At 41.6% G+C, this 27,655-nt stretch overlaps 1 protein-coding gene across 1 annotated transcript in view; it reads right to left on the bottom strand.

Moving 5' to 3' along the window:
• abat (4-aminobutyrate aminotransferase) overlaps positions 1-27,655 on the bottom strand; it is a gene marked incomplete in the record, with an annotated part of 131,810 nt that overhangs the window by 72,307 nt on the left and 31,848 nt on the right.

Raw genomic sequence — 27,655 nt, forward strand, 5'->3', positions numbered from 1 at the left:
GGGGGGGGGGGGGGGGGTGCGTGTGTGTGCTCTTATTGTGCATTGGAACCAGGTGTACTCTTCATACAGATGAGATTCCACTGGACTGATAACACCTGCTAGTTTGCTGCAGATCTAGTCTCTGAACTCCTAATTTCCCTAACAAACCACCTGGAGTCAGAGGCTATATGCAAACAGCTCAGCTGATCTACTCAGGAATAAATGCTTCAGTTGAACTATGAAGCAGTTCACTCATTTAAATAGATGAAAGTTTCGTCCAGGGTGTACCCGCCCCTCGTACAGTGACTGCTGGACATAGGCTCCAGCGACCCCTGTGACCCAAAATGAAAGAAGTGGGTAAAAGATAATTGATGGATGTCAACACAAAGGAGAATATTCCCTGTTTCTTCTGTTCTGGGAGTGGAACTGCAGTCTCTGACAGAGGTGTTTGTTAGTATTTTTATCTAGACTGGTCCTGGGGGTTTGATCTGCTCAGAGACGGGATTACTGTATAATGAAATTATGACACGGTTCTGACCGATTTAAACGGGATCAGCAACTCTAATAAGTGTCTCCCAGGGATTCAATATCTATCAAGGAATAAGTTTATTTGGCTCGATGCATCACGCAGAAAGGCTTATGCATCGCATCATTTTTCCTTTCACATTAAATCATATAAGGTCCAATAAGACCACACTTAGTCTGGCCCCCTCATCCACATGATAGGCTGTGCTCTCCTTCTGCGAAGGAGGAGTCTAGACTCTATAAATCTGTAATGACATGTGACATTCGGCCATTCTGGTTCCTGATCTCACATCGAATTTTTTTACCCTTTATTTATACATGTAGTTTTATTGAGTCACGAGAACTCATTTTCAAGAGAGACCAGTTTAGGGAGCAGATAGTGGGGGTTAAGGGCCTTGCTCGGGGGCCCAGAGTGGGGCGAATGAGGGTGGTGGGAGGTGTGAGTGTTCTACCTTTTCCACCCACATTTTGATGTTGATGGTACCGGGAGTTGAACCTGCGACTTTCCAATCACAGGCCCATCTTCTAACCTCTGCGCCACCACTCCCACAGCAAATTGTATCTGAGGCCAACGCTGTAAACTGTAACCTTCTCCTGCCTTGATTTAATACAATTGGTAAAACTTAATTCACGTTTCCTTGATTTATTGATAGTGTGAGTTGCCGCTTCTGAGGAAGGTCAGAGCCGGGGGCAACGTTGGCTGGAGGTGGACCTGGGGTCTGAGAGGAGGCCTGAGGCCTACAGCTAGCAACAGCTAGCTGCAGTAGCATGGGGCCCGCATCAGCTTGGCGCTGTGACCGTTCGGCTCCCATCTTTAGAAGTGGTAGCTCGTTTATTATTGTTTAAAAGTGACACCACAGAAAGTGACCGAGTCTGCACAGACTGTACGAGCCGGCTATTAACATTTCATGAGGTAAGCAGGAAACCTGTTAAATCAAATTTCTAAGTGTCCCTTAAGAATTGACAGGCTCCTCTGTTTTCGGTCCTGTGCTTGCAGTTTAGTGAGCTGAAAGGCAGTAGAACGTTATAGTATAGTACGTGATTTCATGAAAGTAATTATCAGACGTAAAAGTTTATATACGTGGCATTTTTTTGTTGTAGCGCATGGGGAGAGCGGGCCGGAAGCACTAGCAACATTGTTAGCCAGAAAGCATTATAAACATGCGAAACACAATTTTTTCCCCAAAAATAAGAATCGTCCGGTTGATTTAAAAGCCAGTACATAAACTTTTGTTTGATTTTTGATTAAATTAAACAAATGACGTGGCTGAAGGTTTGAAGCCCCGTATGACAATTGTCACGTAATTTTTGCTGACATTAAAATCTTTACGAGAACCGTGCTTAGTCCCAAGACGTTCTGGGTGTAATAGCCTGCCGCGGTTTACTAAAAACACATTAAAAATTGTATGTCTGCAAAGCGTCAAGAGGTGTTTGGTCATGTGACAGTTCGAAAAAACTCTACTGGGTTTTGGGTGCCTGTGGGGAGCTTTGCTAACTCCTTGAAAGAAGTTGATGGCCTAGGGATCCTGTTTGTTATAGCCCCCTTAGGTCTGCAGTTGGATCCAGACTGGTCAGAGGCTCACCTGCAAGCTACCTGTCACTTGAAGTTGTGCTTTCTGATACAGGAGGATCTTTAAAATAAAAAACCTATAATATATAAGGTATGAGGTCCTAGAGAGACCTGCAGAAGTCCAGGAATGGACTGTAGAAAGTTGTGAAGTTATTAGAAGTTATTATTATTTTTGGAACAGCCAAAAGCAGCTGATCGGATGATCTCAGAGCCCGAGAGGGAACGTAAGGTTCCAGTAGCTCAGAGAGGTAAAGGGGTGCGAGGCCATTTAGGCACTTGAAGTTCAACAGAAGAATTTTAAAGACTATCTTAGTATGAATAGGGAGCCAGTGAAGGGAGGACAGAGCTGGTGTGATATGTTCAGACCTACAAATTCCGATTAAAAGTTGAGCAGCAGCATTCTGGAGGAGCTGAAGACGAGAAATGGAGGCCTGGCTGACCCCAGCATAGAGTGCATTGCAATAGTCCAATTGGGTCGTGACAAAGGCGTGGACTAGTTTCTCAAGGTCGGGTCTGGACAATACTGGCTTGAGCTTAGCTGCCTGTCTTAGCTGGAAGAAGCTTTTCTGCAAAACAGAGTTGATTTGTTTGTCAAATTTGAAATCAGATTCTAAAACCATCCTGAGATTTTTACCAGACTGCTTCAGATATGGCTGAAGAGAGTCCAGGTTGACAGGATCAGTGGTGGCAGTTGAGCTAGGGCTAAAGACAATGACTTCAGTCTTCTCATCGTTAAAACCTAAGAAATTTGAAGCCATCCAGGCCTTAATGTCATCCAGACATTTTAACAGAGTATATGGAGCAAACACTTGCTGGTTTCACAGGCAGATAGATCTGACAGTCAACAGCATAACAATGGAATGAAAGACCATGTTTCTTCAGGATGGACCCAAGTGGGAGCAATTAGAATAAGAAGGGGTCCAAGAATCTAACCCTGTGGGACCCCACAAGAAAGAGGTAATGAGGCGGATACATTATTATCAACCTTGACACAGAAACTCCTGCCACTCGGGTATGAGCGGAACCATTCATGGATTAACTACTGCATGTTTGAAAACATAAGGGACCACACTTGTCACAATACTACTCTTTACCATAGTAAGAACAGAGGGTCCAATCGTGGGTAGAACTTTTTCAAAAAACGATGCAGGAATGGGGCCAGCAGGGGAACAGGAGGCTTTCATCTGACCAACGACTTTGTTTAAAAATAGGAGTGAAAAGGGTTCAAACAGTTTTAAAGACAGCTGAGCAAGGGACAAAGACAGAGGGGTCAGTTGTGGACTGGGGGATGGATGACTTAATCAACTCTACCTTATCAGCAAAGTATCTGGTAAAGTCGTTACAGATGTCAACAGAGGCCTCCATGCTAGCAGACTGAGACACGGCACGTTTAAAATTAAGTTTACCGTATTAAAAAGAACGCAGGGATTATGACTGTTTGAAGCAATGATTTGGGAGAAGTATTTGTTCTTTTCAGATTTAACGATGCTCTGATAGTCATAGATCAAAACATCAACACCTTCTCTCTAATGAAAATGATGGAGATGTGAAAGGTCAAAGATGTTTTTCACCTACTAAAGTAAATGGACTGTACTTGTATAGTGTCCTTCTATCTTATCCAGATACTCAAAGTGCTTTACAACAATCTGTGTCCTCATTTACCCATTCATACAGCTCTATACTAGATCTCTACAAAGCTTATTGAACAAATCATTCTAAAGAGACTAATCAGAGCTTTATCACATTCATACACTGATGGGACACACATCCGAGGCAATGAGAGGTTCAGTGTCTTACCCAAGGACGCTTCAGCATGTGACTGCTGATGGAATCGAACCCCCAACTCTTGCATTGGAGGACGACTGCTCTAACCACTCAGCCGCCCTACAAAGTACCTTGTGTGTGTGTGTTAAAGTGTTGTTTTTGTCTGGATCAGAGTGACGAACCTTTCGCCCAGATAAGCTGCGAGGCTACCAGAGTCGTCTGACCTTATTTTTGTCTGAAAACATCATAAAAAACACTTTTGAGGCTGTCAGTGAACATATTTGCAGATGAAGCGTCATGAAATTGTTTTTTGCCTGCTCGTATTTCAACCTATGATTAAAACCTATGCAAGATTAAACCTGAGTTTAAGAAAATTAACTACCTCTCCTGTGTGGCATATTTATTTTATTTAAAGCAGTCCTTCTCAAATAGTGGGGCGGGCCCCCCGGGGGGGGGGGGGGGGGTGTGTGACCCTGGGAACATGCTCTTTTTGCTCATATCTCTCAGACTTACTAAAAATAAAGTTATGAATAAATATGACTGCCTTATCATTTTGGGAACCATGCATGAACAGTGTCGCTCCCCTCTGTTGCTGAGACAATAAAATCCTCCTCCACCTCCTCAGTCCTCCGCTGCTGTTTCAGAGCGTCATAAAAACAGCAGCGGAGGACTGAGGAGGTGGAGGAGGATTTTATTGTCTCAGCAACAGAGGGGAGCGACACTGTCCATTATGACAAGCCCTCAAATCCACGAATATACATTTTTACAACGCTTCCTCACGTAAAAAAAGACAGATTACGCTGTACACTCTGGACATCACTCACAGCAAGCATGCAACAAAGAGTAAACTCAAAGCAAGAGCGACACCTGCCCCCTATTTCTTCTTACGCGTTGACAAAATGTTTTAGTTTTATCCATGAGTTTGCTCATTATTCCTGACTTCCTCATTTTGATAAAAAAAAAAATCAGCCCAAATTGTTTTATTCATTTTTGTTTTTGTAGGTCCAAGTGTTTTATAAAACACTCCTGAGTTAAAATGTTGCTGATCATCCATCCATCCATCCATTTTCTTTACCCGCTTATTCCATTTTGGGTCACGGGGGTCGCTGGTGCCCATGTCCAGCAATCACTGTGCGAGGGGCGGGGGACACCCTGGACAGGTCGCAAGTCCATCACAGGGACACATAGAGACAAACGAGACAAACAACCACTCACTCTCACTCACACCTAGGGACAATTTAGAGTTACCAATCAGCCTAACATGCATGTTTTTGGTCTGTGGGAGGAAACCGGAGCACCCGGAGAAAACCCACGCATGCACGGAGAGAACATGCAAACTCCACCCAGAAAGGCCCCTGGACCGGGGTTTGAACCAAGGACCTGCTCGCTGAGAGGCAGCAGCTCTACTAGTTGTGCCACCGTGCTGCCCTATTGCTGATCGATTTGAATTTATTATTATTTATTTATTTATTTATTTATTGATTTTTTTCCTGTTATTTTACGGTGGACCCAGACGTGCCCCCCCCCCCCCCAACGGCTTCCCTGCTGCACTCTTTTGTCCTGTGAACCCTTAAAAAGCCTCTTTTTTTTCCTGCATACCTCTTAATTGGAAGGATCAGCTGGTCTCTCAACAAAATTGATCAACTTCTCCCGACAGTCAGGGTAAGGAGGACCCTCTGACCTCGACGGAAACACATTGGATTCATGATGACGACTAGAATCTACTGTTTGAGTTGGTGAAATCTGGTTGTCTACAAATTCGTGTGGAGGTGTTGAAGCTTGACTGTGCTCGGTCTGAATGTGGAGCTGTGACAGGGAATTGGAGCAGCTGTATCAGGACTGTGATCTCCCTGGCAGCACTCATGAATGGTGGAATAATCTGGAGAAAGCTGTGAGCTCGACTTTTGGAGTAAAGGATCAATTCGGCTGTTTTGGAGTTTCCATCAGAGAATATGTACCAGCGAGACTTTAAAGGCAGAAACAACAATTACAAGTTCTGCCTGACCCAAACTGTGGCCTTGATGCCGGACTTATCTCAACTCCTCCTGGAATGTTTGGAAAACAACAAAGATGCTTTGACTGTTTCCTCACCCCTCCCTTCTCCAAGGCCGTGGACATGTAACAGAACCTCAACTGAGCTGAAGATGAACGTCACCTCTTATCTGGACAATGGCTGAGGGGGGGCTCTGGACTATGCTACGACTTTCCCTTAAAATTCAACATCTTCTCCACCTATATGTTCATGTATAACGTCTGTTTATGTTGCTTTGCTGTGGTAGGATTTTTTCATGCCTCAAATTGTGCACCGTCTAGGACACGGAGTGAGAGATCTTTTTTTTATATCGTCTCTCCTCATGTTTTCTTTCCTTTTCTCATCTAAGCAAAATATTATTCTGAATAAGAATAAGAAGGTCGCACTAATTATTTATAGCTGCAGCTTCGTGCACTTCGCCCATCTTCGGACGACTGTACGTACATATTCGCGTTGTATCTCGGTGCAATGCCAATAAAGTTTATTCTGATTCTGATTATATTTTATTTTTTAGTATCAAATGGTCAAAAATGTTTACAGTTTAAATAAGGATTTAAGTTTTTTTTTCAGGCAAATTGATGCCCTTTAATTAGTTTCTGTTACAAACTAAAAAACAATGTTAATAAAGTTATTATTCGTTGTAAGTTATCTATATATTCTTTTTTATTTAATGTTAATAAGGACACAATGTTATACAGATGTGTACTCATAACAATTTTATTGACAAATGATACTATTTACAGTCACTGCGGAGAGTTGGGGGGGGGGGGGTTACTTCTTCCTAGGGAGGGCATAACAGAAAATAATTGATAAGTAATGATTTTAAGAGAGTCGCCCTCGACATCTGATCTCGGATCCACCAGGAAGAGAAATCGTGCTTACTGTTGGTTCTGAGAAAGTGACGAGAAAAAGAACGAACGCAGCCTGCAGGGGGAGATAAGAATCGGAATTATTACAGATGAATGTAAATTAAATCAATCAATCAGGAAAATCAAACATGTCTGTAAGATTAAACTAACCAGGGTAAATGAATCTGGGGAATATTGTGAAAAATTGATTAGTAGGATTACAAACAGCTAGAATGACATACTGTATGTCTATAAAAGTTAAGTGTCCTATGCAGATAACACTCTTTACATACTAGTTATTTAACAAAAAGATTAAACTGTACAAGAAAAACAGTAATAAATCTAACGTGGACTAAAGCCCTATTCGCACAGGATTAAGTTTACCTAGGGAACACATGCTATTTGTAATAATTACGGAGATTGTCTATGTTGTTAATCCCGTGCGAATCGGTCATGTCAATAATTTGTAAAGTGAAAATTCCCACGCAAATTACCTACTACATTTTGCTGAACTCTAAGGTCTTGTGATAATACTAATGCAATGTGAATAGGCATCTCTGTGATTTGGACAGAAATGGACCGGATCCAACATGTAGTGAAGCATTTTTTGTTTAAGCAAAATCATTTGGAAAAATATAGAACAATGAGAATTTTATATTAAAGTTGCAAGCAGCATTGGAGGCCCTCGCAGCAAAGCGCCGCTCCGGCCTTACAGCAACTGAGTGAGCTCCAGCTAGTCCACCCAGTCGCCATTGCAAACGCTGTCGTGCCAATCCCGCATGCGTTCACCACGGGGCGCATTTCCCGAATTTTCGACATGGCCTTCCGTCCATCTCGTTACTTGTCCAGCTGCAAGTCTTAAAAGTATAGGCAAAATCTGACCTTCCAGACAGGTGTTGTAGTGACTTCCTGTTTTGTGGCGAATGTTTGACAAGCACTTCCTTTATGCTTTTCCACATGTCATGTGTGGTAATCAACAGTTAGCAAACAAAGTTTCAGTCTAATATCTTACACAGTGCGAAGCTGAAAGTGTCATGCAATAATCAATCGTTTTTTTCTCTGAGTAGGTGGGGCTTAAGTTATGTCATGAATCCACAATACCAAAAATGGCTTGGGGCTTAGGTTTTAAAATATTCTAGGGGGCGTTGTGGAGGCTATTGTGTGTACAAGTGCTCATTGATCAAGTACAAAAACTGAGGTTCAGATTGGCTGATGTATCAATGAGATATAACTGTTGAAATAATGTAGGGGCGCACTTGAGTCCAATGTTAAAGAACAATATCAATGTGTCTATAAGTGCTCACTGATCATGCACATAAAATCTGGTACATATTGGATGATATTTCACTGAGATATAGCTGTTGGAATAATCTAGGGGGCGAACTAGAGTCACAACTTAAATGGCCAATAGCCTCCACAACACCCCCTAGAATATCCAAAAAAGTTCAATCTGGTCCTCTGGACATTCAAAAAAAAAATAAAAAAATAAAAATAAAAAAATATATAGAAACGTTTCGTCTCTCATCCAAGAGACTTCCTCAGTCTGAGGAGCTGTATTCAGCTCAGTCTCTTAAATAGCACCTTCTCAAGAGTGGATCAACCAGTTTGCTGCTGACAACCAAAACCAGCTGATCACATGCTCAAGAAGGACCATCAGCCTAACAATGGATCATTAGCACCTGATGGCTGTTTACTGTTCACAGAGGGCTGAGTGATACTAGCAATCACAGCATTGGGGGAGTGGTGGCGCAGAGGTTAGAGAGGTGGGCTTGTGATCCGAAGATCGCCGGTTCACGCCCCGGCCCCGACAACATCAAAATTGTGGGTGGTGTAGGTGAAACACCCACACTTGCCCCCACCCTCATTCGCCCCACTCTGGGCCCATGATCAAGGCCCTTAACCCCCACCATGTGCTCCCTAAACAGGTCTCTCTTGAAAATGAGTTCTCGTGGCTCAATGAGACTAACCTGGATAAATAAAGGCTAAATGAAAAAAACAAAAATAAATAAATTGTAAGAGGGGGACAGTTGAACCCGGAGGCTCCACCCCTGTTTAATGATGGACGATTTCTTTTCACAAAGATGGCCTCCTTTACTCCTCTCTCAAACCATCGTTCCTCTCTGTCCAGGATGTGAACATCTTCATCCTTGAAAGAGTGACCGCTGGCCTGGAGATGAGTGTAGACCGCAGAATCCTGGCCGGATGATGTTGATCTTCTGTGCTGGGCCACCCTTTTGGCCAGTGGCTGTTTAGTTTCCCCGATGTAAGACTGATCACAGCCCTCCTGACACTGAACAGCATACACATTACTCTGTTTGTGCCGGGGGACTGGATCTTTGGGATGAACCAGTCTTTGCCGTAATGTATTTTGGGGTTTAAAAGCTACTGGGACGTTATGTTTAGAAAATAAATGTCTCAGTTTCTCTGATACTCCCTCAACATACGGAATGACCACTGGTCTGGGTCTGGGTTCCACCTTTTCACCTGATGGCTGACTGGAGTCCTGTTTGGGTTTCTTCTCTGCTTTCAGGAAGGCCCAGTTAGGATATCCACATTGCTCTAGAGCCTGTTTTGTGTAGGATTTCTCCTTCTGCCTGGCTCCCGAGTTAGTGGGGAGGCTGTCTGCTCTGTGATACAGAGTCATGATGACTCCTAACTTGTGCTCCAAAGGGTGATGGGAGTCAAACTGCAAATACTGGTCTGTGTGGGTGGGTTTGCGGTACACCTCGGTTTGCAATTGTCCTCTATCGGAGACTGAGACCTCACAGTCCAAGAAAGCCAACTTGCCATTTTTTACATCTTCTCGTGTGAACTTGATGTATTTATCCACAGAGCTGATGTGGTCAGTAAAATTTTGGACTTCCTGAGATTTAATTTTAACCCAGGTGTTGTCAATATACCTGAACCAATGACTTGGTGGTGTCCCTGAAAAGGATATCAAGGCTCTCTTTTCTACCTCCTCCATGTACAGGTTGGCAACAATAGGAGAAACTGGAGACCCCATAGCACACCCATGTTTCTGCCTATAATATTGCTCCCCATATGTGAAGTAGGTTGACTGCAGGCACAGTTTCAAGAGTTGGCACAGTTGTTCTGTGGAAAGTGTGGTCCTGCTGCTCAGAGTGGTGTCTGATTTTAATCTTAAACTGACCACCTCTACTGCATCATCAACAGGAATGCACGTAAAGAGTGATGTGACATCAAAAGAGACCATTGTTTCATCAGTCTCCATGATGACATCCCTCACCTTATCCACAAAGTCCATGGTGTTCTGTATGTGGTGTTCTGAGCTGCCAACTAAAGGGATGAGTACAGACGCCAGATATTTGGAAACATTGTAAGTGACAGACTTAATCATACTAACAATTGGTCTTAAAGGTACACCTTGTTTGTGGATTTTAGGTCAACCATACAGACTAGGTGTGGCCTCCCCTGGGTACAGTCTGTGGTACAGAAAACGGTCAATAGCCTTGTCCTGCTCCAAAATTTTCAGGCAATCTATCAATTTCTTCTTGTAACCACTTCCTGGATCTCGTTTCAGAGGTTCATAAGTGGTTAAGTCACTAAGGAGTGTCATAACTTTCTCAAGATAGTCTTTCTGGTTCAAAATCACTGTGCACCTTCCTTTGTCTGCCGGGAGAATAATGAAGTTTTTGTCCTTGCTAAGAGTGGTGAGTGCGTCCCTCTCCTCTCTACTGATGTTGGAAGGTGGTGGTTTGGCATTGCTGAGGCAGGCTGAAACTTTGATTCTGAGCTGTTCTGCTTCAGCCTCTTTAATTCTGTTGTTGCGGATGGCTGACTCAGTGGCTGTGATCATCTCCACCAAAGGAATTCTACTTGGTACAACTGCAAAGTTCAGTCCCCTGGCAAGAATTTCTGTCTCCGGCTGGGTGAGCTGTCTGTCAGATAAATTCTTCACCCACTTTTCTGTCTCCCTGGCATGTAATTGACTACTGGAGTGTTGTCCTACACTGAATGTGTTGTTATTATAATAGTGATGGTGTTGATGAGTTATCAGTAAGTTAAACTTGTTTTGTTGTCGAGTCTTGGACTTGACATGCTGTGCTAAGCGTGCCTGATCTGTACAGTCCAACACTTGCTGAAGTGTGGTCTGATCTAGACACAGTTAGTTTCTGTTTAATGTGTTCTTCTTTGGCCTTCAAAGCCTCAATAGTAAAATTGGTCTGTCTCACCCGTTAATTCAGCAGCTGGGTCTGTGCCTTCTGAAGGATCTTGCTTGCCCGGTGCCCGCTGACCGATGATTTTAGTTCAAGGCTCTTGGGAATGATGCCACTTTGTCGACATCTGAGGTTGAATCGCAAGTGGTTCCTGTAGTCTGCCCTCTTCCTTATTGAGCATGCATCAGGACCCCCTAGAATAATTTAAAACCTAAGCCCCAAGCCATTTTTGGACCAATAAATCTGAAACTAGGTGAACATCTGTATCTTCTCAGGAACTATGAAAAAGTCTCTTGGAGCCCTGGTCCAAAACCAAAAGGAAGTCGGCCATTTTGGGTCAAAGGGTCTTTTTTGGGCGTTTCTAATTGTGAATTTTAACGAACTCCTAGGAATTTTGAAGGATTGCCTTAAAATTTGATTGATATGCCCTTAAGACATCGGAGAGCAAAAGTTATCTAAAGCTTGCGTTTTCGTATATGTTAAAGGGGCGTGGCCAGCCCTGAAAGTTTTGCTTCACGCCATAAATTTCCAAACACTATAACTTTCACATCGAAAGGCCGAAATGCACAAAACTTGGCATGACTCATCCCTGTTGGATGCCCGACAATCCACTATGGTCATATTTTGACGTGATCAAAGCCACGCCCCCTCAGAACAGGAAGTTTATTATTTAACTTGGAATGCTCCATCTTTAACACCATTGACCTAATCAGGATGGTCCTGTGTTAGAAGACAGATAATATGGTCTGACTTTATTTAAAGCACAAACCGTTTTTGCTTGAGGATGTGGGCGTGGTGAATTCAGAATTAAACGGTAAATGGACTGTACTTATATAGTGCCTTTCTATCTTATTTCTAGACACTCAAAGCGCTTTAGAATAACCACTCAGCCACAGCCGTTGCAATACGTTTGGCTCTAAATTGCACAGATTTCAGCCGCAGCGCACCAAAATCACTATGATCGATCATTATCTGTCCCTTGAACAGGTATCCATGATAAGTGGCCAATAGCCTCCACAACGTCCCCTACATTATTCCTACAGTTATAGCTCAATGATATATTATCCGATCTGCACCAGATTTTTTGTGCGTGATCAGTGAGCCCTTATAGACACATTGGTATTGTTCTTGAACATTTGACTCTAGTGCACCCCCTAGATTATTCCAACAGTTAGATCTCAGTGATACACCATCCAATCTGAACAAAAATTTTTTGTGCATATTCAGGGAGCATGTCTAAACACATTGATATTGTGGTTTAACATAAGACTCAAATGTGCCCCCTAGATTATTCCAAGAGTTATATCTAAGTGAAATATCATCCAATCTAAGCCAGATTTTTGGAACGTCATTAGAGAGCACTTCTACACACACTGGTATTGTTGTTTAACTTTGCACTCCAGTGCGCCCCTAGATTATTTAAACAGTTATATCTCAGTGAAATATCTCATTCAATATGTACCAGATTTTATGTGCATGATCAGTGAGCACTTATAGACACATTGATATTGTTCTTTAACATTGGACTCAAGTGCACCCCTACATCATTCCAACAGTTAGATCTCAGTGATACACAGTGGTGGAGAAAGTACTCAAACACTGTACTTAAGTAAAAGTACAAATAAACAGACAAAAATGTACTCTAGTAAAAGTAGAAGTACCACATTAACATTTTTACTTAAGTAAAAGTAAATAAGTACTTGCTTTTAAAATACTTAAAAGTATTAAAAGTAAAAGTACTTCCTGAATGTATTACATAATGCAATGGTCTACATGTCTTTAAGTCTGTGTACCATATGTATATTTTCTGTAATACATTAATAGTGTTGAGTCATTTTAATGAACAATGCTGCAGATACTACATGTTTTTATTGTGTTTACTCTGTGACACAGTTCACACTTGGACTTGTGATTCTGTGCGTCAGAATTTCAGGGATGACATGCAGAGTTAAATGCCATTAATCAAAATGAGAAAGAGGAATGATTATACCTTTGAAAGTTTTTATTTAACACAAATCAAAACCAATGTGTCATTTTAACTGCAGTAAACACATTTCAGTAAAAGTTGTCTGCCTGAACAAAAGGAGCATTAGACACAACTATTCATTCATTCAACCTTTATTTAAACAGATAAATCATATTGAGCCTTGAAGACTCATTTACAAGTGAGACCTGTTTGGACAGACAAAAACAGTGGTTAACTGGACACGTAGGAATTGGAGGCGAAAAAAAATTCCTATCAGACTTTTTTCTTGGCTGAGAAAAACCCCTAATATTGAAAAAAACACTTCGTACAAACAAGCACATATTTACGTAGACATTCTGCAGAGCAGAGCAGGAAGAAGGAAGAGACGAGACCCATCAACAATGCCTACAGATGCTCTCGAGGTCATTGTAATCAGTCAATGTCCTCCGGTGAGATCCATAAACATTCTCAAGGTATGTCGAGAAATGGCCAAGGATAACCTTTATAAGAATCCAGAGTCCTGAAATTATGACAAAGTTTTTTCAGCTGGGTTTCATCTGGTTATCAGTTGGAAATTCCTCAGGGAGGGGGTGGTGTGCGTCAGACCACATTTTCTCCAGGCGACTTTAGATAAGATGACCTTCAAGGACAACCAAGGCGACCAAAATTTAGATAAACACACAGTTGTTTTGGGGACAGGCAGAACTTAATGACATCAACCTTGAGTCTGTGTTGGTCCACTCGGTTCCGAAATGTCCAAATTAACATGGCCAACACCGATGGAAACGTGTCTGAGTAAAAATCTCCAAGATCTGATCCATTCAGCCCAAAGCATTTGAGTCCGGGTACTCCAGACATGAACAAAGCCATCATAAAGGCAAGCAGCGTGATCGGGTCCAAATTTGCTGCTGATGACTTCTTTGATTGTAGATAAAACCAGCACCAGCTGAATCCAAAAAGCAGGAACCAGTTATCGAAAATCCAATTAAATATGCGTCCTTAAAATCCACAGATGGCAGCAGATATAGACACATCATCAAAAAAGATGATGTGTCTATTTCTTGGACTGTGAGGTCTCAGTCTCTGATAGAGGACATTTGCAAACTGAGGTGTACCGCAAACCCACACACACAGACCAGTATTTGCAGTTTGACTCCCATCACCCTTTGGAGCACAAGTTAGGAGTCATCAGGACTCTGTATCACAGAGCAGACAGCATCCCCACTAGCTCAGGAGCCAGGCAGAAGGAGAAATCCCACACAAGACAGGCTCTAGAGCAATGTGGATATCCTAACTGGGCCTTCCTGAAAGCAGAGAAGAAACCCAAACAGGACTCCAGTCAGCCAACAGGTGAAAAGGAGGAACCCAGACCCAGACCAGTGGTCATTCCATATGTTGAGGGAGTATCAGAGAAACTGAGACGTTTATTTTCTAAACATAACGTCCCAGTGGCTTTTAAACCCCAAAATACATTACGGCAAAGACTGGTTCATCCCAAAGATCCAGTCCCCCGGCACAAACAGAGTAATGTTGTGTATGCTGTTCAGTGTCAGGAGGGCTGTGATCAGTCTTACATCGGGGAAACAAAACAGCCACTGGCCAAAAGGATGGCCCAGCACAGAAGATCAACATCATCAGGCCAGGACTCTGCGGTCTACACTCATCTCCAGGCCAGCGGTCACTCTTTCAGGGATGAAGATGTTCACATCCTGGACAGAGAGGAACGATGGTTTGAGAGAGGAGTAAAGGAGGCCATCTTTGTGAAAAGAAACCGTCCATCGTTAAACAGGGGTGGAGGCCTCCGGGTTCAACTGTCCCCCTCTTACAATGCTGTGATTGCTAGTATCACTCAGCCCTCTGTGAATAGTACACAGCCATCAGTGTGCTGATGGTCCTTCTTGAGCATGTGATCAGCTGGTTTTGGTTGTCAGCAGCAAAACTGGTTGATCCACTCTGAGAAGGTGCTATTTAAGAGACTGAGCTGAATACAGCACCTCAGACTGAGGAAGTCTCTCGGACGAGAGACGAAACGTTTCTAAATTTTTTGTTGTTTTGCTTTGTTTTGGGTTTTTTTTAATGTCCAGAGGACCAGATTTAACTTTTTTAGATTTTTCTACCTGGATTATTGAGCATGCATCAGGATACACATCATCAAGTTTTCCAGTCGATGAGATATCCAGCTGCGTACGTGCCAACAGGGTAAATCGGCTCGCCCAAAGCCTGTCTTCACTTCAAAGAAATGTAAATTGAGATGAGGGACCAACTGGTCAAAACAAGTCCATAATTATGGTTCGGAAGAAATGCAAGAGTCTCACAGCAATTTCACAGACAGAGCAGCAAAGCAAAGCTAGCAACTAACAAAGGAACAGGCTCTGATCATTTCAACTGATATTTCAACTCCAGTTTGTCATCAACTCTAGTTAAAATACTGTCTATTCAACCTTGTAATGGGTCAATATTGAACAATATTTTAACTTCCTGACACCATTTTTAAAACTTGGACCTGAGTGTTGAGACATTTGGAGGCATCTCTTGTCTCCTAACATCCCAAGAACTGACACATTTTAATATTGCAGCAAGAATTTCTTGTTCAAGTTCAGAATAAGTTGGTTTTCAAAGATTTTTGAGTCCAATCTGGCTCTTTTGGGAGAGAATCTGTCCTGCTGTACTTAACAGTCTTTCAATAATCTTTCAATAAGGCCATGGGTGGTACATATCTTCTGGGTGACTCTTGTGGTGGAATACATTTTGGGTGTGTTAGTGGTGCTGTGGGTGCACCCAGTTCAGTGACATACATACTAGAATATATGTCATTGGTCCAGCTCTTCTTTAAGGCAGGTCTAACGTTACCTGCCCACTTTGCAATGATTCATTGGACTAGCACTCCTCTCACTATTGGTTACTTTCAAACTAACGAACAAATCAAAAAGCCACAACATGAATGTAACTTGTAATGTAACGCATTATAAAAATGTAGTGTAGTAGAAAGTACAGATACTTGATGTAAAATGTAGTGGAGTAAAAGTATAAAGTACCCACATTTAACTCTACTTAAGTAAAGTACAGATACATGAAAAATGTACTTAAGTACTATAATGAAGTATTTGTACTTAGTTACATCCCACCACTGGTGATACATCATCTGAGCTGAACCTGAGTTTTTGTGCTTAATCAGTGAACACTTGTACAGGTCCTTCTCAAAAAATTAGCATATTGTGATAAAGGTCATTATTTTCCATAATGTAATGATAAAAATGAAACTTTCATATATTTCAGATTCATTGCACACCAACTGAAATATTTCACGTCTTTAATTGTTTTAATACTGATGATTATGGCATACAGCTCATGAAACCCAAAATGCCTGTCCTAAAAAAATTGCATATTTCATCCCACCAATGAAAGACAAGTGTTTTTAATACAAAAAACACCAACCTTCAAATAATCATGTTCAGTTATGCACTCAATACTTGGTCGGGAATCCTTTTGCATGAATGACTGCTTCAATGCGGCGTGGCATGGAGGCAATCAGCCTGTGGCACTGCTGAGGTGTTATGGAGGCCCAGGATGCTTCGATAGCGGCCTTAAGCTCATCCAGAGTGTTGGGTCTTGTGTCTCTCAACTTTCTCTTCACAATATCCCACAGGTTCTCTATGGGGTTCAGGTCAGGAGAGTTGGCAGGCCAATTGAGCACAGTAATACCATGGTCAGTAAACAAACCATTTACCAGTGGTTTTGGCACTGTGAGCAGGTGCAAGGTCGTGCTGAAAAATGAAATCTTCATCTCCATAAAGCTTTTCAGCAGATGGAAGCATGAAGTGCTCTAAAATCTCCTGATAGCTAGCTGCATTGACCCTGCCCTTGATAAAACACAGTGGACCAACACCAGCAGATGACATGGCACCCCAGACCATCACTGACTGTGGGTGCTTCACACTGGACTTCTGGCATTTTGGCATTTCCTTCTCCCCAGTCTTCCTCCAGACTCTGGCACCTTGATTTCCGAATGACATGTAAAATTTGCTTTCATCAGAAAAAAGTACTTTGGACCACTGAGCAACAGTCCAGTGCTGCTTCTCTGTAGCCCAGGTCAGGCGCTTCTGCCGCTGTTTCTGGTTGAAAAGTGGCTTGACCTGGGGAATGCGGCACCTGTAGCCCATTTCCTGCACACGCCTGTGCACGGTGGCTCTGGATGTTTCTACTCCAGACTCAGTCCACTGCTTCCGCAGGTCCCCCAAGGTCTGGAATCGGCCCTTCTCCACAATCCTCCTCAGGGTCCGGTCACCTCTTCTCGTTGTGCAGTTTTTTCTGCCACACTTTTCCCTTCCCACAGACTTCCCACTGAGGTGCCTTGATACAGCACTCTGGGAACAGCCTATTCATTCAGCAGTTTCTTTCTGTGTCTTACCCTCTTGCTTGAGGGTGTCAATGATGGCCTTCTGGACAGCAGTCAGGTCGGCAGTCTTACCCATGGTTGCGGTTTTGAGTAATGAACAAGGCTGGGAGTTTTTAAAAGCCTCAGGAATCTTTTGCAGGTGTTTAGAGTTACGTCGTCGATTCAGATGGTCAGGCATTTTGGGTTTTCATGAGCTGTATGCCATAATCATCAGTATTAAAACAATTAAAGACCTGAAATATTTCAGTTGGTGTGCAATGAGTCTGAAATATATGAAAGTTTCATTTTTATCATTACATTATGGAAAATAATGACCTTTATCCCAATATGCTAATTTTTTGAGAAGGACCTGTACATACATTGGTATTGTTGATTCATGACATCACTTAAGCCCCACCTACTCAGAGAAAAAACTGTTGATTATTGGATGATACTTCCAACTTCGCACTGTGTAAGATATTAGACTGAAACTTTGTTCACTAACTGTTGATTACCACACATGACAAGTTGAAAAGCATAAAGGAAGTGCTTGTCAAACATTCACAATAAAACAGGAAGTCACCATAACTCTTGTCTGGAAGGTCAGATTGCACGTATACTTGTAAGATCTGTAGCTGGACAAGTAACAAGATGGATGGAAGGCCATGTTGAAGATTTGGGAAATGCGCCTTGTGGTGAACGCGTGCAGGACTGGCACGAGAGCGTTCACGATGGCGTCTGGGTGGACTAGCTGGAGCTCCCGCGGTCGCCGAAAGGCCGGAGCGGCGCTTTGCTGCGAGGGCCTCCAATGCTGCATGCAGCTTTAATTATTTAAAAAAAAAATTTAATGTATTTTTCGCTTCAGCTTTTATGCTGCTACTTCCTTCAACGTAGATGACAGAAGGTACGGAGAGGCGCGCATGATCTACTGACCCATGCATCGATCCATTACATTTACCCGCTTCTTCCTTTTCGGGTAGCAGGAGTTGCTGGTGCCCATGTCCAGCCACCACGGTGTGAGAGGTGGGGGACACCCTGGACAGGTTGCAAGTCCATTTCAACCAGCGAGTCAGCGGATGTGCTGCCGCTCATGCACACACCCTGTAACTGCTGTGGCTTTTTTGTACCTCTTAAACCGGCCGGTCATTAAATACCGTATTTTTCTTTTTCGCTTCAGTTTTTATGCTGCTTGTGACAGCCAAACCCATGGCCACACTCTAAAGTCGGTAACTCTTATATGTACCATTTATTTTTCATCTAAACAACTTTAGTTTGCAATAAAATGTTTATTGGTTGGTTTAGATACATTTGTTCTATCTGTAAGCCCACACATTTAGTTTACTTACGTATTTATATCAACTCATTGTTCATTTTTGTTTGTGCTTGTGATTAATTCTTGTTTCTTTTACCGATTCTTACCTGCCGTGATCCCTGGGAGTTGCCAGACAAAAGATGGTGGGCTTAGCACATTTAAATACATGGAGCTGATTGGACTGCACCACCAGTTCCTGCTGGAGAGGGGGAACTTGTATTTTCTTTATTTAAAAAAAGAGCTTTTGTATTTAAGTGAAAATTTCTATTTAAAGTTAATTTATTTAATTTCCACTTTTGGTGTTTAGTTTACCAGATTTAGTTTATTTTATCAGATTTAGCTGTACTGTGTTGGTTATTGTAGTTAGTGACTGTTTTCTGTTTAGTTACCCCTATTGTGTCTTAATGGTCTGATCAGCCAGTATAAATACCCTTGTGTGCCATTTTTTCAGGTCAGTTACGTTTGTTCGTACTGCCAGCTTGTTCCCATTTTTGCCTGAGTTCAGTTTTGTTCCTTTGACCTCTTATGAGCTCAGCAATCATTTTTTTGTAAAGCATTATCTTTGGGGGTTAAAATAAAAACCTTATTTTTCTAATACTTACAGTGACTCCTCTTGTTTTCAACTTGGTCCATCACATGTGGTATCAAGAAGTCAGACATTTGAGTTGACGAGATAGGATTTTTTTTTCTTTCAACATTTTTTTTGTATTTGATTTTTTTTTCTCCTCAAACAAATTTTTTGAGAATGTTGTACGCCCAAGAAAAGGAAACAAAATTGAAACCAAAGAGGTCCCACAGCAGTCAGAGTGAGAAGGAAATTTAAGAAGGAGCTTAAGCCATGGCTGGAGACACTGAGTGTGAAGATACCAGAGAGCCAACTCTGCATGATATTGCAGGAATTCTTCAGGCCTTCATGGGACAACAGGAAGTTCAGGAGAAAAAGTGGAGAGAGGATTCTGCACTATAAGAGGAACGCTTCAAGAGTTTGCAACACCAATTTCTGCTTTTGCAGATGGAAGTGCATACCAGGACAACCACGCCCTCTGAGCCCACCTCAACTGATCCAGAGCCTGTTGAAATTCCAAATAATCATGTAGAGATATACCTGCGTCCCGGAATGTCATTTTGTAACAGACTTTCATTTCTGTAACTGAATAGTTCATTCTGTAAAGATGTTTCTGAAAAAGAAAAAAAGAAACTCCTCATCCCTTGAACAACTGAGACATCCCACCTCACCCCCACGTCAGAACCTGAGACAGTTTAAAGTTTGTTTTCAGCATCTCTAACTCTGGAAAGTGTCAAAAGAAGACTTTTATGGTTTGTAAGATAACCAAAGAGCCAATAAATCTGAATAATATTGGAAAACCCTTTCTGTGAACCCCAAAATGGACGTGAGTTAACACAGATCACCCAGCATGTCCTGGGATCCACTTGTACCAACCTCCGACCAATTTACCCATCAACGATCGTAAATAACAGAAAGCTTCGTCTCTGTTCAAAGGGATTCCAGCTTTGACACTTGGGTCCCATTTCTAGCATGCAAGAAAACGGACAGACTTTTTATTCACATTCTAGGAGAATTAATACTGTTTCTCTGTGATGAAAGAATTGTTTACTGGGAATAACTAAATAACTGCCTTGTTGTTTCCCTTACAGCTGGCAATAACCTGTGTAGGCCAAAAGTTTACAAACTTGTTTTCTGTTTATAAGGTTGACAAAGTGTTTGTGTTGTTTAACCTCATTTAAAGTTGATAAGTGTCTTAAATGATTTTATTTGATGACTTTTTCAACAGAGCAGATTAAAATACTTTATTTAGTTGATAAAAGTTCAGCCCTTTCAATCTGATTGGTTCAAATCGACCACCTCTTTCAAATCAGAGGTGTGGTCATTTGTTTTACAAGAGAGGAAGACCTCTCAGAAAGGAGAGACAGAAGAAGAAAAATGATGATGAAGTGATGAAGCCCTCCCGAGGAGGAGATGAGAAGCTTTAAGACACAACCTTCAGAAGACTTCCAAGGAGAAAATTAGCTTCAACTTTGGGCGAAGTTTGATAGAATCCTCTTCAGCGGTCCAAACACCTGCAGTTTTCATCACAGAGTTAACAACAGCTGTCCAGAACTCCAGGAAACGCTCCAGGCTGACCGTTTGAGCCAGTGAACAGACTCATCGTGTTGAGGCCAGGGATGTGAAGGATTACAACTTTACATCACCAGACCATCGGATCATACAGAGTCAAATATCTGGTGTCTCTGGCAGCCTTTGAAGACGACTCCTGGTAGGAACAGCTGATCTGATACTCTGACGGTTGACTCTGGTGTTCAAGAATTTAGATTTTAACCAAATTAGTTTAACTCAGTTCAGTAATTATTTTTCTTTAAATTTCAGACCAAATTTTAACTATTGAATGATAAAACGTATTTCTTTTAGTAAAATTTCATAAATAATCTGCCCTGATGAAATAACAAAATTGTTCTACATTGCATCTTATTTCTGGTTTGATGAAGCAAATAGAATAATTTCATTTATCTGTTAATCCATGCTAACCAGTAATTTTAACGGTCACTTAATTTCCATCTAACCCCAGCTGGGACCAAAGTCTTCATTTTAAATGTCAGAAATAATTGCAAACAGTTGTTTATCGTACATAGTTAAATAAACATCACAAAATTGTATTAAAGCGTGTGTGTTTTACTTGTGACATCTGAATCCTTCATATAAAAGAACTCACGGTGTAAAAGAGTAATTCGAGGTAATAATAATCTGAATTGATTTTAAGACCTTCAGACGTTCTCTCAGAGCTGAGAGTGGTGCCCCTTCAAAATAAAATTAATAACGAATTGTAACTATTAAACAACCCTTCCCGCTACAGATATATTTATTTTGGTGCGTTAGTGCGAGGCGTATTTAGAACAGATGTCATAATTAAGCACTCAAAACAGTGCGGTGGCCGCTTCTGAGCTGAGTATTCTGGTCAACAAATAAACAAAGCTTTTACTTTGAAAATCTTAAGCGCTAGTAGTGTTTCCGGGTCAAAAGTCTGTTTCTGAAATAAGCTGAAGGAGCGTTTTAAACTTCGCTACGCTGAGGGAAATTAAATTAAGCTTTAAAAAAATGGTAATGCTCGTTTTCTGTATGCATTAGACATTTTTAAGATATTGTGGACGCACAAATGGTCTTTAAAATTGTCGTAAAAGGGTTGTTCTGAGCAAGATCTAAGCTGAAGACTCCTGTTCTGTATATTTTGTGCATGCATTGAAAGATTTTTTTAAATTTTGTTAAAGGCCTAAATAAAGATAAATTGTTGTCTGGATCTGCAAAGTTTCAGGCCAGAACAGTTTTATCTGCCAGGAATTACAGATTTTGAACCGCGTATTCCGGTAATCTGCAGAAAATTCCTGAAGTCTCATTGTTAGCACCAGAATTAGCTACTCTGCTCGCTGACAATCCCGTTTATGGATTAATAAACGTTGGTAAAGCGATTGTAAAACTTTCATAGCGACCCGCCGAGGTCTGCTTGTGCGTGAAAGTTCCCAGGACCGACACAGCTCGTGTGTCCTGAAGCGTGTTGCTGCTGAAGCGAACACGTTTACAGACGGCTGAAAAAAGTTCACCGTTCTGTTACTGCTTTGTGATTTAAACGTCATAGAAGCGTGTGGAAGCGCTGAAAGTACGCTTTGTGTGGATTAAACGTCCCAGATTGTGTACGTTGGGTGGTTGAAGACTGCATACGTGGGTCGTGTTGCGTTCACGGACCTAACTCCGGGTCAGTGAATGAGTGGTTCTCACGCGTATGCGTGAAGTCATCTGCACTTTAAAAGATTATTTTGCTGGTAATGTTTGTAACTCGGTTTCTGGGTGAGAAAGCGCTGCGTTGTTGTGTTTGGCTGTGTGTTAGAGGGAGGCCAGGCGTCTCTCTTGTGACTTCTTCTTTGTCAAACATAAATTAGTTTCTGGAAGCCATTTTGAAGTGACCAGACTTTAAGAAGCCTGAGGGCGGTCCTAGATGACATCATAATCCACCTCATTTTCTAAAAGCACCGCCTGGTTCCAGCTCTAAAACTCCTTTCTGCCCACCAGTGGTTAAATAAGTTGTTAGAGTTTCCTCTTTTCAAAACTTTGTGGTAAAAAAAAAAACCCATTATTTTTTATTATTTCAGTCAGTAAACACAATCTTACAACCAGACAGGGAAAAAGGGAATGATTTACTGCTGCATTTGCAATTACAAATATTCACAGCATTTAACCTTTGTTTGTAAATAAATATAGCTATTTTTAAACTTAACAGTTTAGCTGATCAAAATTAAACAACAAGTTGTGTTCAAACTTTAAACTGTTATCCAATCTAAATTGTTTAATAGTTTTAAAGGTTTGCGTTTTTCAGCTTAAAGTTAACTCCTGAAATAAATAACTGTTGATGTTAAAGTTGTGTTTATAAAAAGTTTTAATTCACAAGGTTAAGCAGTCAAGCAGCTTCCTTGACAATTGAAAGCTTTGCAAACAAACTTTAAACAAACAAGTTACTTTCACTAACAGTTAACTAGCTATTTTAAAACAGATAACCCACACATAAAACAAAATATAGTAAGGTTAACCCTAATTTAACCTGTCTTTGTTTATAGTTGTAAATAAAAGAGTAATCATGGCTGAGAAACAGCAAGTTGAAGGATCTGTCAGTGGTTCTGAAGAACTGAACCCAGAGAGTCCCTTTTCCACACTGGAACAGGCTTTGACAGAACTAACTACAGGAACAAATCCTGGTTATTGGAGTCAAATTCAACAACATGATTCAAAACAATTAGAACGAATCACACTTGATTTATCAAACAAAGTTTTGCTGGAAACCCTAACAGGTCAAAATGCTACCAAAATGCTTGGCGAATTAGCAATTATTGTAGCTAAGAGATTGCAAATGACACATGAACTTCTTATTCATGCTGCAAACACTCTTAAAAAAAAAAAGCAAAAATTACATCAGTTAAAAGAAGAAAATAAACTTCTTAGAGCCAGCCCTGATGTAAGTGATCAGAGCAAAGTTGCTACAGAGTTATCTGAGCTAACAGAAAATTATAAGCTCCTCAGTCAAAATCACCTACAGGTGACCAATGAACTTGCAACGACCAAACAAAATCTAAAGCTGGAGAGGGAAGCCTACACTAACGTCCATCAAAACCTCCAGAAAGTTTCGCATGATCTCGATCATCTAAAGATGGACAACAATACTTATGGTAGACAGTTACTTCAAAAGGATGAGCAGATCCAATATTTGCAGAACCAGCTGTCTAAAACTAAGACACAGCTTAAAAGCATAAACACACAGAAATTTCCTGATACAGGAGTCGACCCAATCAGAAGTGGGAGACCACCTCCTCCGGTAGGTTTGACCCCCACTCACATTTATCCAACACAAGTTGGTGATCTGGAACAAGCAAGTAGACCAGCAGGTGAGTACGACCTCGGGTCCCTCTCGCCCCGGTTAAACTGGACTGTCCCTCCAGTTACACCAATACCCGTTAAGACTGATCCCCGTTAAGACTGATCCCTCCTCGCACCTGACGAGAGACCAGGTCCAGCATGGTCCATCCGACAGGGAATTGGACAAAATTGCTAAGATCATCAGTCGTTTTGACCCCAAACCAGGTGGTCAACATGACATTAAAGCTTATCTTGATGACCTGACGTTCTACCTGAGAAGATTTCCTGAAGCTACCGTTCAGGACTACATGTATTTAATTAAATCAATTGCTAGTAGAGAGGTCACTAAGTTCATGGATCGTCAACCTTTCCATGTACGGGCAGACTTCAATCGTCTACGCCAAGCTCTTGAGAGAGAGTTCTCTGATCACACTTTACAATCTGGTCTGACCTCTGCTCTGAACACCAGACAAGGCAGACAAGAGTCAATAAACAACTACTACTACAGAAACTTACATGCTTATTTTGGTTCTGATAATTTTCCGCAGATGGAGGAGGATCCTAACTTTAAAGCGCTCTTCGTCCAGAACCTCCATCATTCGGTTAGCAGTCAGTTAGGCATTCTTTTGGAGAAAGTTGTTTTTAATCAACTTAAGAGGTTTTGAACTGCCAACAGCATTGGTGAAAAATTCCAGTCAGGTTTTAAATCAGGCCATAGCACAGAGACGGCCCTTTTAAGAGTTTTTAATGACCTTCTTTTAACTGTTGATGCAGGAAGCTCTGCTGTTTTAGTGCTTTTAGACCTTTCTGCTGCCTTTGATACTGTGGACCACAACATCTTGGTGTCACGACTGGAGCAGGTGGTCGGTATCAAAGGCTCAGTTCTATCCTGGTTTTGATCCTACCTGACTGACAGGAGTTTTTCTGTTCATTTAGGGAAATGTTCTTCATCTCCAGCTCCTCTGATCTGTGGGGTCCCTCAAGGGTCTATTTTAGGTCCATTGCTTTTTAATCTTTACATGTTGCCTTTTGGGGTCCATTTTTAGAAAACACAACATCCGTTTTCACTGCTTTGCTGATGATACTCAGTTATATCTTCCGATTGAGTCAGACAGGGTCACTTCACTGGATCCACTCTTGAACTGTCTAAATGACATTAAAGTCTGGTTAAAACTAAATTTTCTGAATCTAAATAAAAATAAAACGGAAGTCATCAGCTTTGGTAAATGTAATACCCTTAATGTGCTTGGCCCCTTGGCTTCATACAGCCACTCCAATGTCAGGAATCTGGGAGTTATTTTTGATAGTGCTTTTAAATTAGACAAGCAGATAAATACAGTTGTGAAATCCAGTTTCTTCCAGCTGACTCATTGCCAAGGTGAAGTCTTGTCACCCTTTCAGAGACCTTGAAAAGGTGATTCACGCTTTTATTACATCTCGTTTGGACTACTGTAATTCATTGTATGTTGGTTTAGACAAATCATCTTTGCATCATTTACAATCTGTCCAGAACACAGTAAACCATCTTTTAACAGCAAATTAAAAACATGAACACATAACCCCTGTCCTGGTTTCTCTCCACTGGCTTCCTGTCCACTTCCGGATTGATTTTAAGATTTTATTGCTTGTTTTTAAAGTCTTAAAAGGTCTGGCCCCATCATATTTATGTGATCTCATTAACATCTACACTCCAGTAAGAGCACTCCGGTCTACCAACCAGTTCCTCTTAGATGTCCCCAGATCCAAACTGAAATCCAGAGGTGATCGGGCTTTTGCGGTTGCTGCTCCAAAATTGTGGAACAGTTTACCTGAGAATTTAAAGACCACTCAGACTGTTGAGACTTTTAAATCTTTGCTGAAGACTCATCTGTATTCCTTGGCATTTCATCCATGCAGAGTCTGAGAACAAGTTGAGCAGATTTTATTGTTGTTGTGTGTTGTTTTTACTGTCAACTTATGTTTTTGAGTGGCACTAGATGCATTTTTGCTCTTTTTTAATTTTTAAGCTGTCTTAACTGTAAAGCACTTTGGTCAGCTTTTGTTGTTTTTATGTGCTATATAAATAAATTGACATTGACATAACCCTCGCACAGCCTCAATCCAACAATTACGCGAGTGGGCGTCTCTAGCCTTCCAAAAGGTGAAACAGTCCAGGCCCACCGAACCAAATACAGTTTTAGATGTACACACAAGTTCCCTTCCCTTAGAACTTGAAGGAGGAAGAGCAAACCCCGACTCTCAACGAGTTAAATCTGCCCCTCCATCACCCAAGTTTAAGAGGAGGCCACAACATTTTGAGCCTGAAAACCCTCATCAGGTTAAAGGACTGAATCGGTACTCAGATTCTGGGAGGGGCCATGATTACCCAAGCTCTGACTACCGAAATCATAACAAAGATTATCAGGGGGGTAGACGCTCTCCCAATTATAATTGCAGATTTTCTGGTCATAACCAATCTCAAAGGCAGACCCGTCAGTTTCAGAACCGTCGCTCTCGACCTGAAATAGAACAACTTTCACCACGTCAGAGACGTTCTGAAAAGATGAAAGAGTCAAAACCTCAACAGGATGATAACTGTAAAGATCTCACTTCCAAAGAAATGGAAAAACATATTTTGGAGGAAATGCATAAACAGGAACAGTCTAAGAAAGCTGAACTCTTGTCTATAGCCTCTTTTGCTCCTGAAACTGAGTCTCTCATTGTTACCAACCAGCCAATGGAACAACAAGCTAAGGAGTTGAAGCCCCAATCTGCGGCTGCTGATTGTGACTCCCCTCCTGTTGCTGATGTAGAGACCACGGATGTTGACATTCCTGGTTCAGTAACAGAAACTGACCAGTCCAACATACCAAGTGCTGTCCTCACAGTCCAAATGACTACTGAAGATCCTTCGTTTGAGAACGATGATTCTAGGATCAAAGTGAAACCTCCGGTACCAAAATTTTTGTGTAACCTAACCGAAAAAGGGGTAGCAAGAAAGTTTTACCTTTCATTGACCCTAGAACAGATCCTATCTCATGAAGCTCTTCTTGATACAGGAGCAGATATAACTTTGATATCCGCCACCCTGTTCGAAAGACTACGGTTAGCGGCAAATCGTGCTGGCAAGGACTTGATCTTCCAGACATGCTCTCTAGAGGTACGACCATACGCTCCTGAAGAAACCACCTTATCTAAGATGGCCCTGATTGAACTTCAGATCAGACCCATGACCATCATACACCTTGTATATGTGTCCCCACTGGAGTCCATCCCTTTCCTAGTAGGACAAGATCTTCTAAATCGATTTCAGCCTTTGATTGATTTTAAGAATATCAAAGTCTGGGCTCAAGTCCGCCAACCGCTACCCATCACTTTTCCTCCAGAAGTAGACTCCCAGTGTGCTGCACTGGACACTTCTGATGAATTAACCATTACCCAACCTGAAAACAAACATCAGGCAAATGAGATCACATCTCAATCCACGGTAGTGTCAGCCACACATGATCAGCCGTTGGAGCTAACTCTAGCCCAACGTGAGACGTTCTTGTGTTCGCTGGGTCCATCACAATCTAGTGAATACTACCTCCCACAAGTGGGGAAAGGTATTGAGATGCAGAAATCTCAAGTGAGTGATGTTGTATTGTCTTTATGGACTGACAAATCCACCATCAGCCAGGACCTCTATGAGGACTTGTGCAAAATCAATCTAAC

This window comes from Nematolebias whitei, chromosome 15 (assembly GCF_014905685.2).
Source record: "Nematolebias whitei isolate Nwh7 chromosome 15, NemWhi1, whole genome shotgun sequence".
Classification (NCBI taxonomy): domain Eukaryota; kingdom Metazoa; phylum Chordata; class Actinopteri; order Cyprinodontiformes; family Rivulidae; genus Nematolebias; species Nematolebias whitei.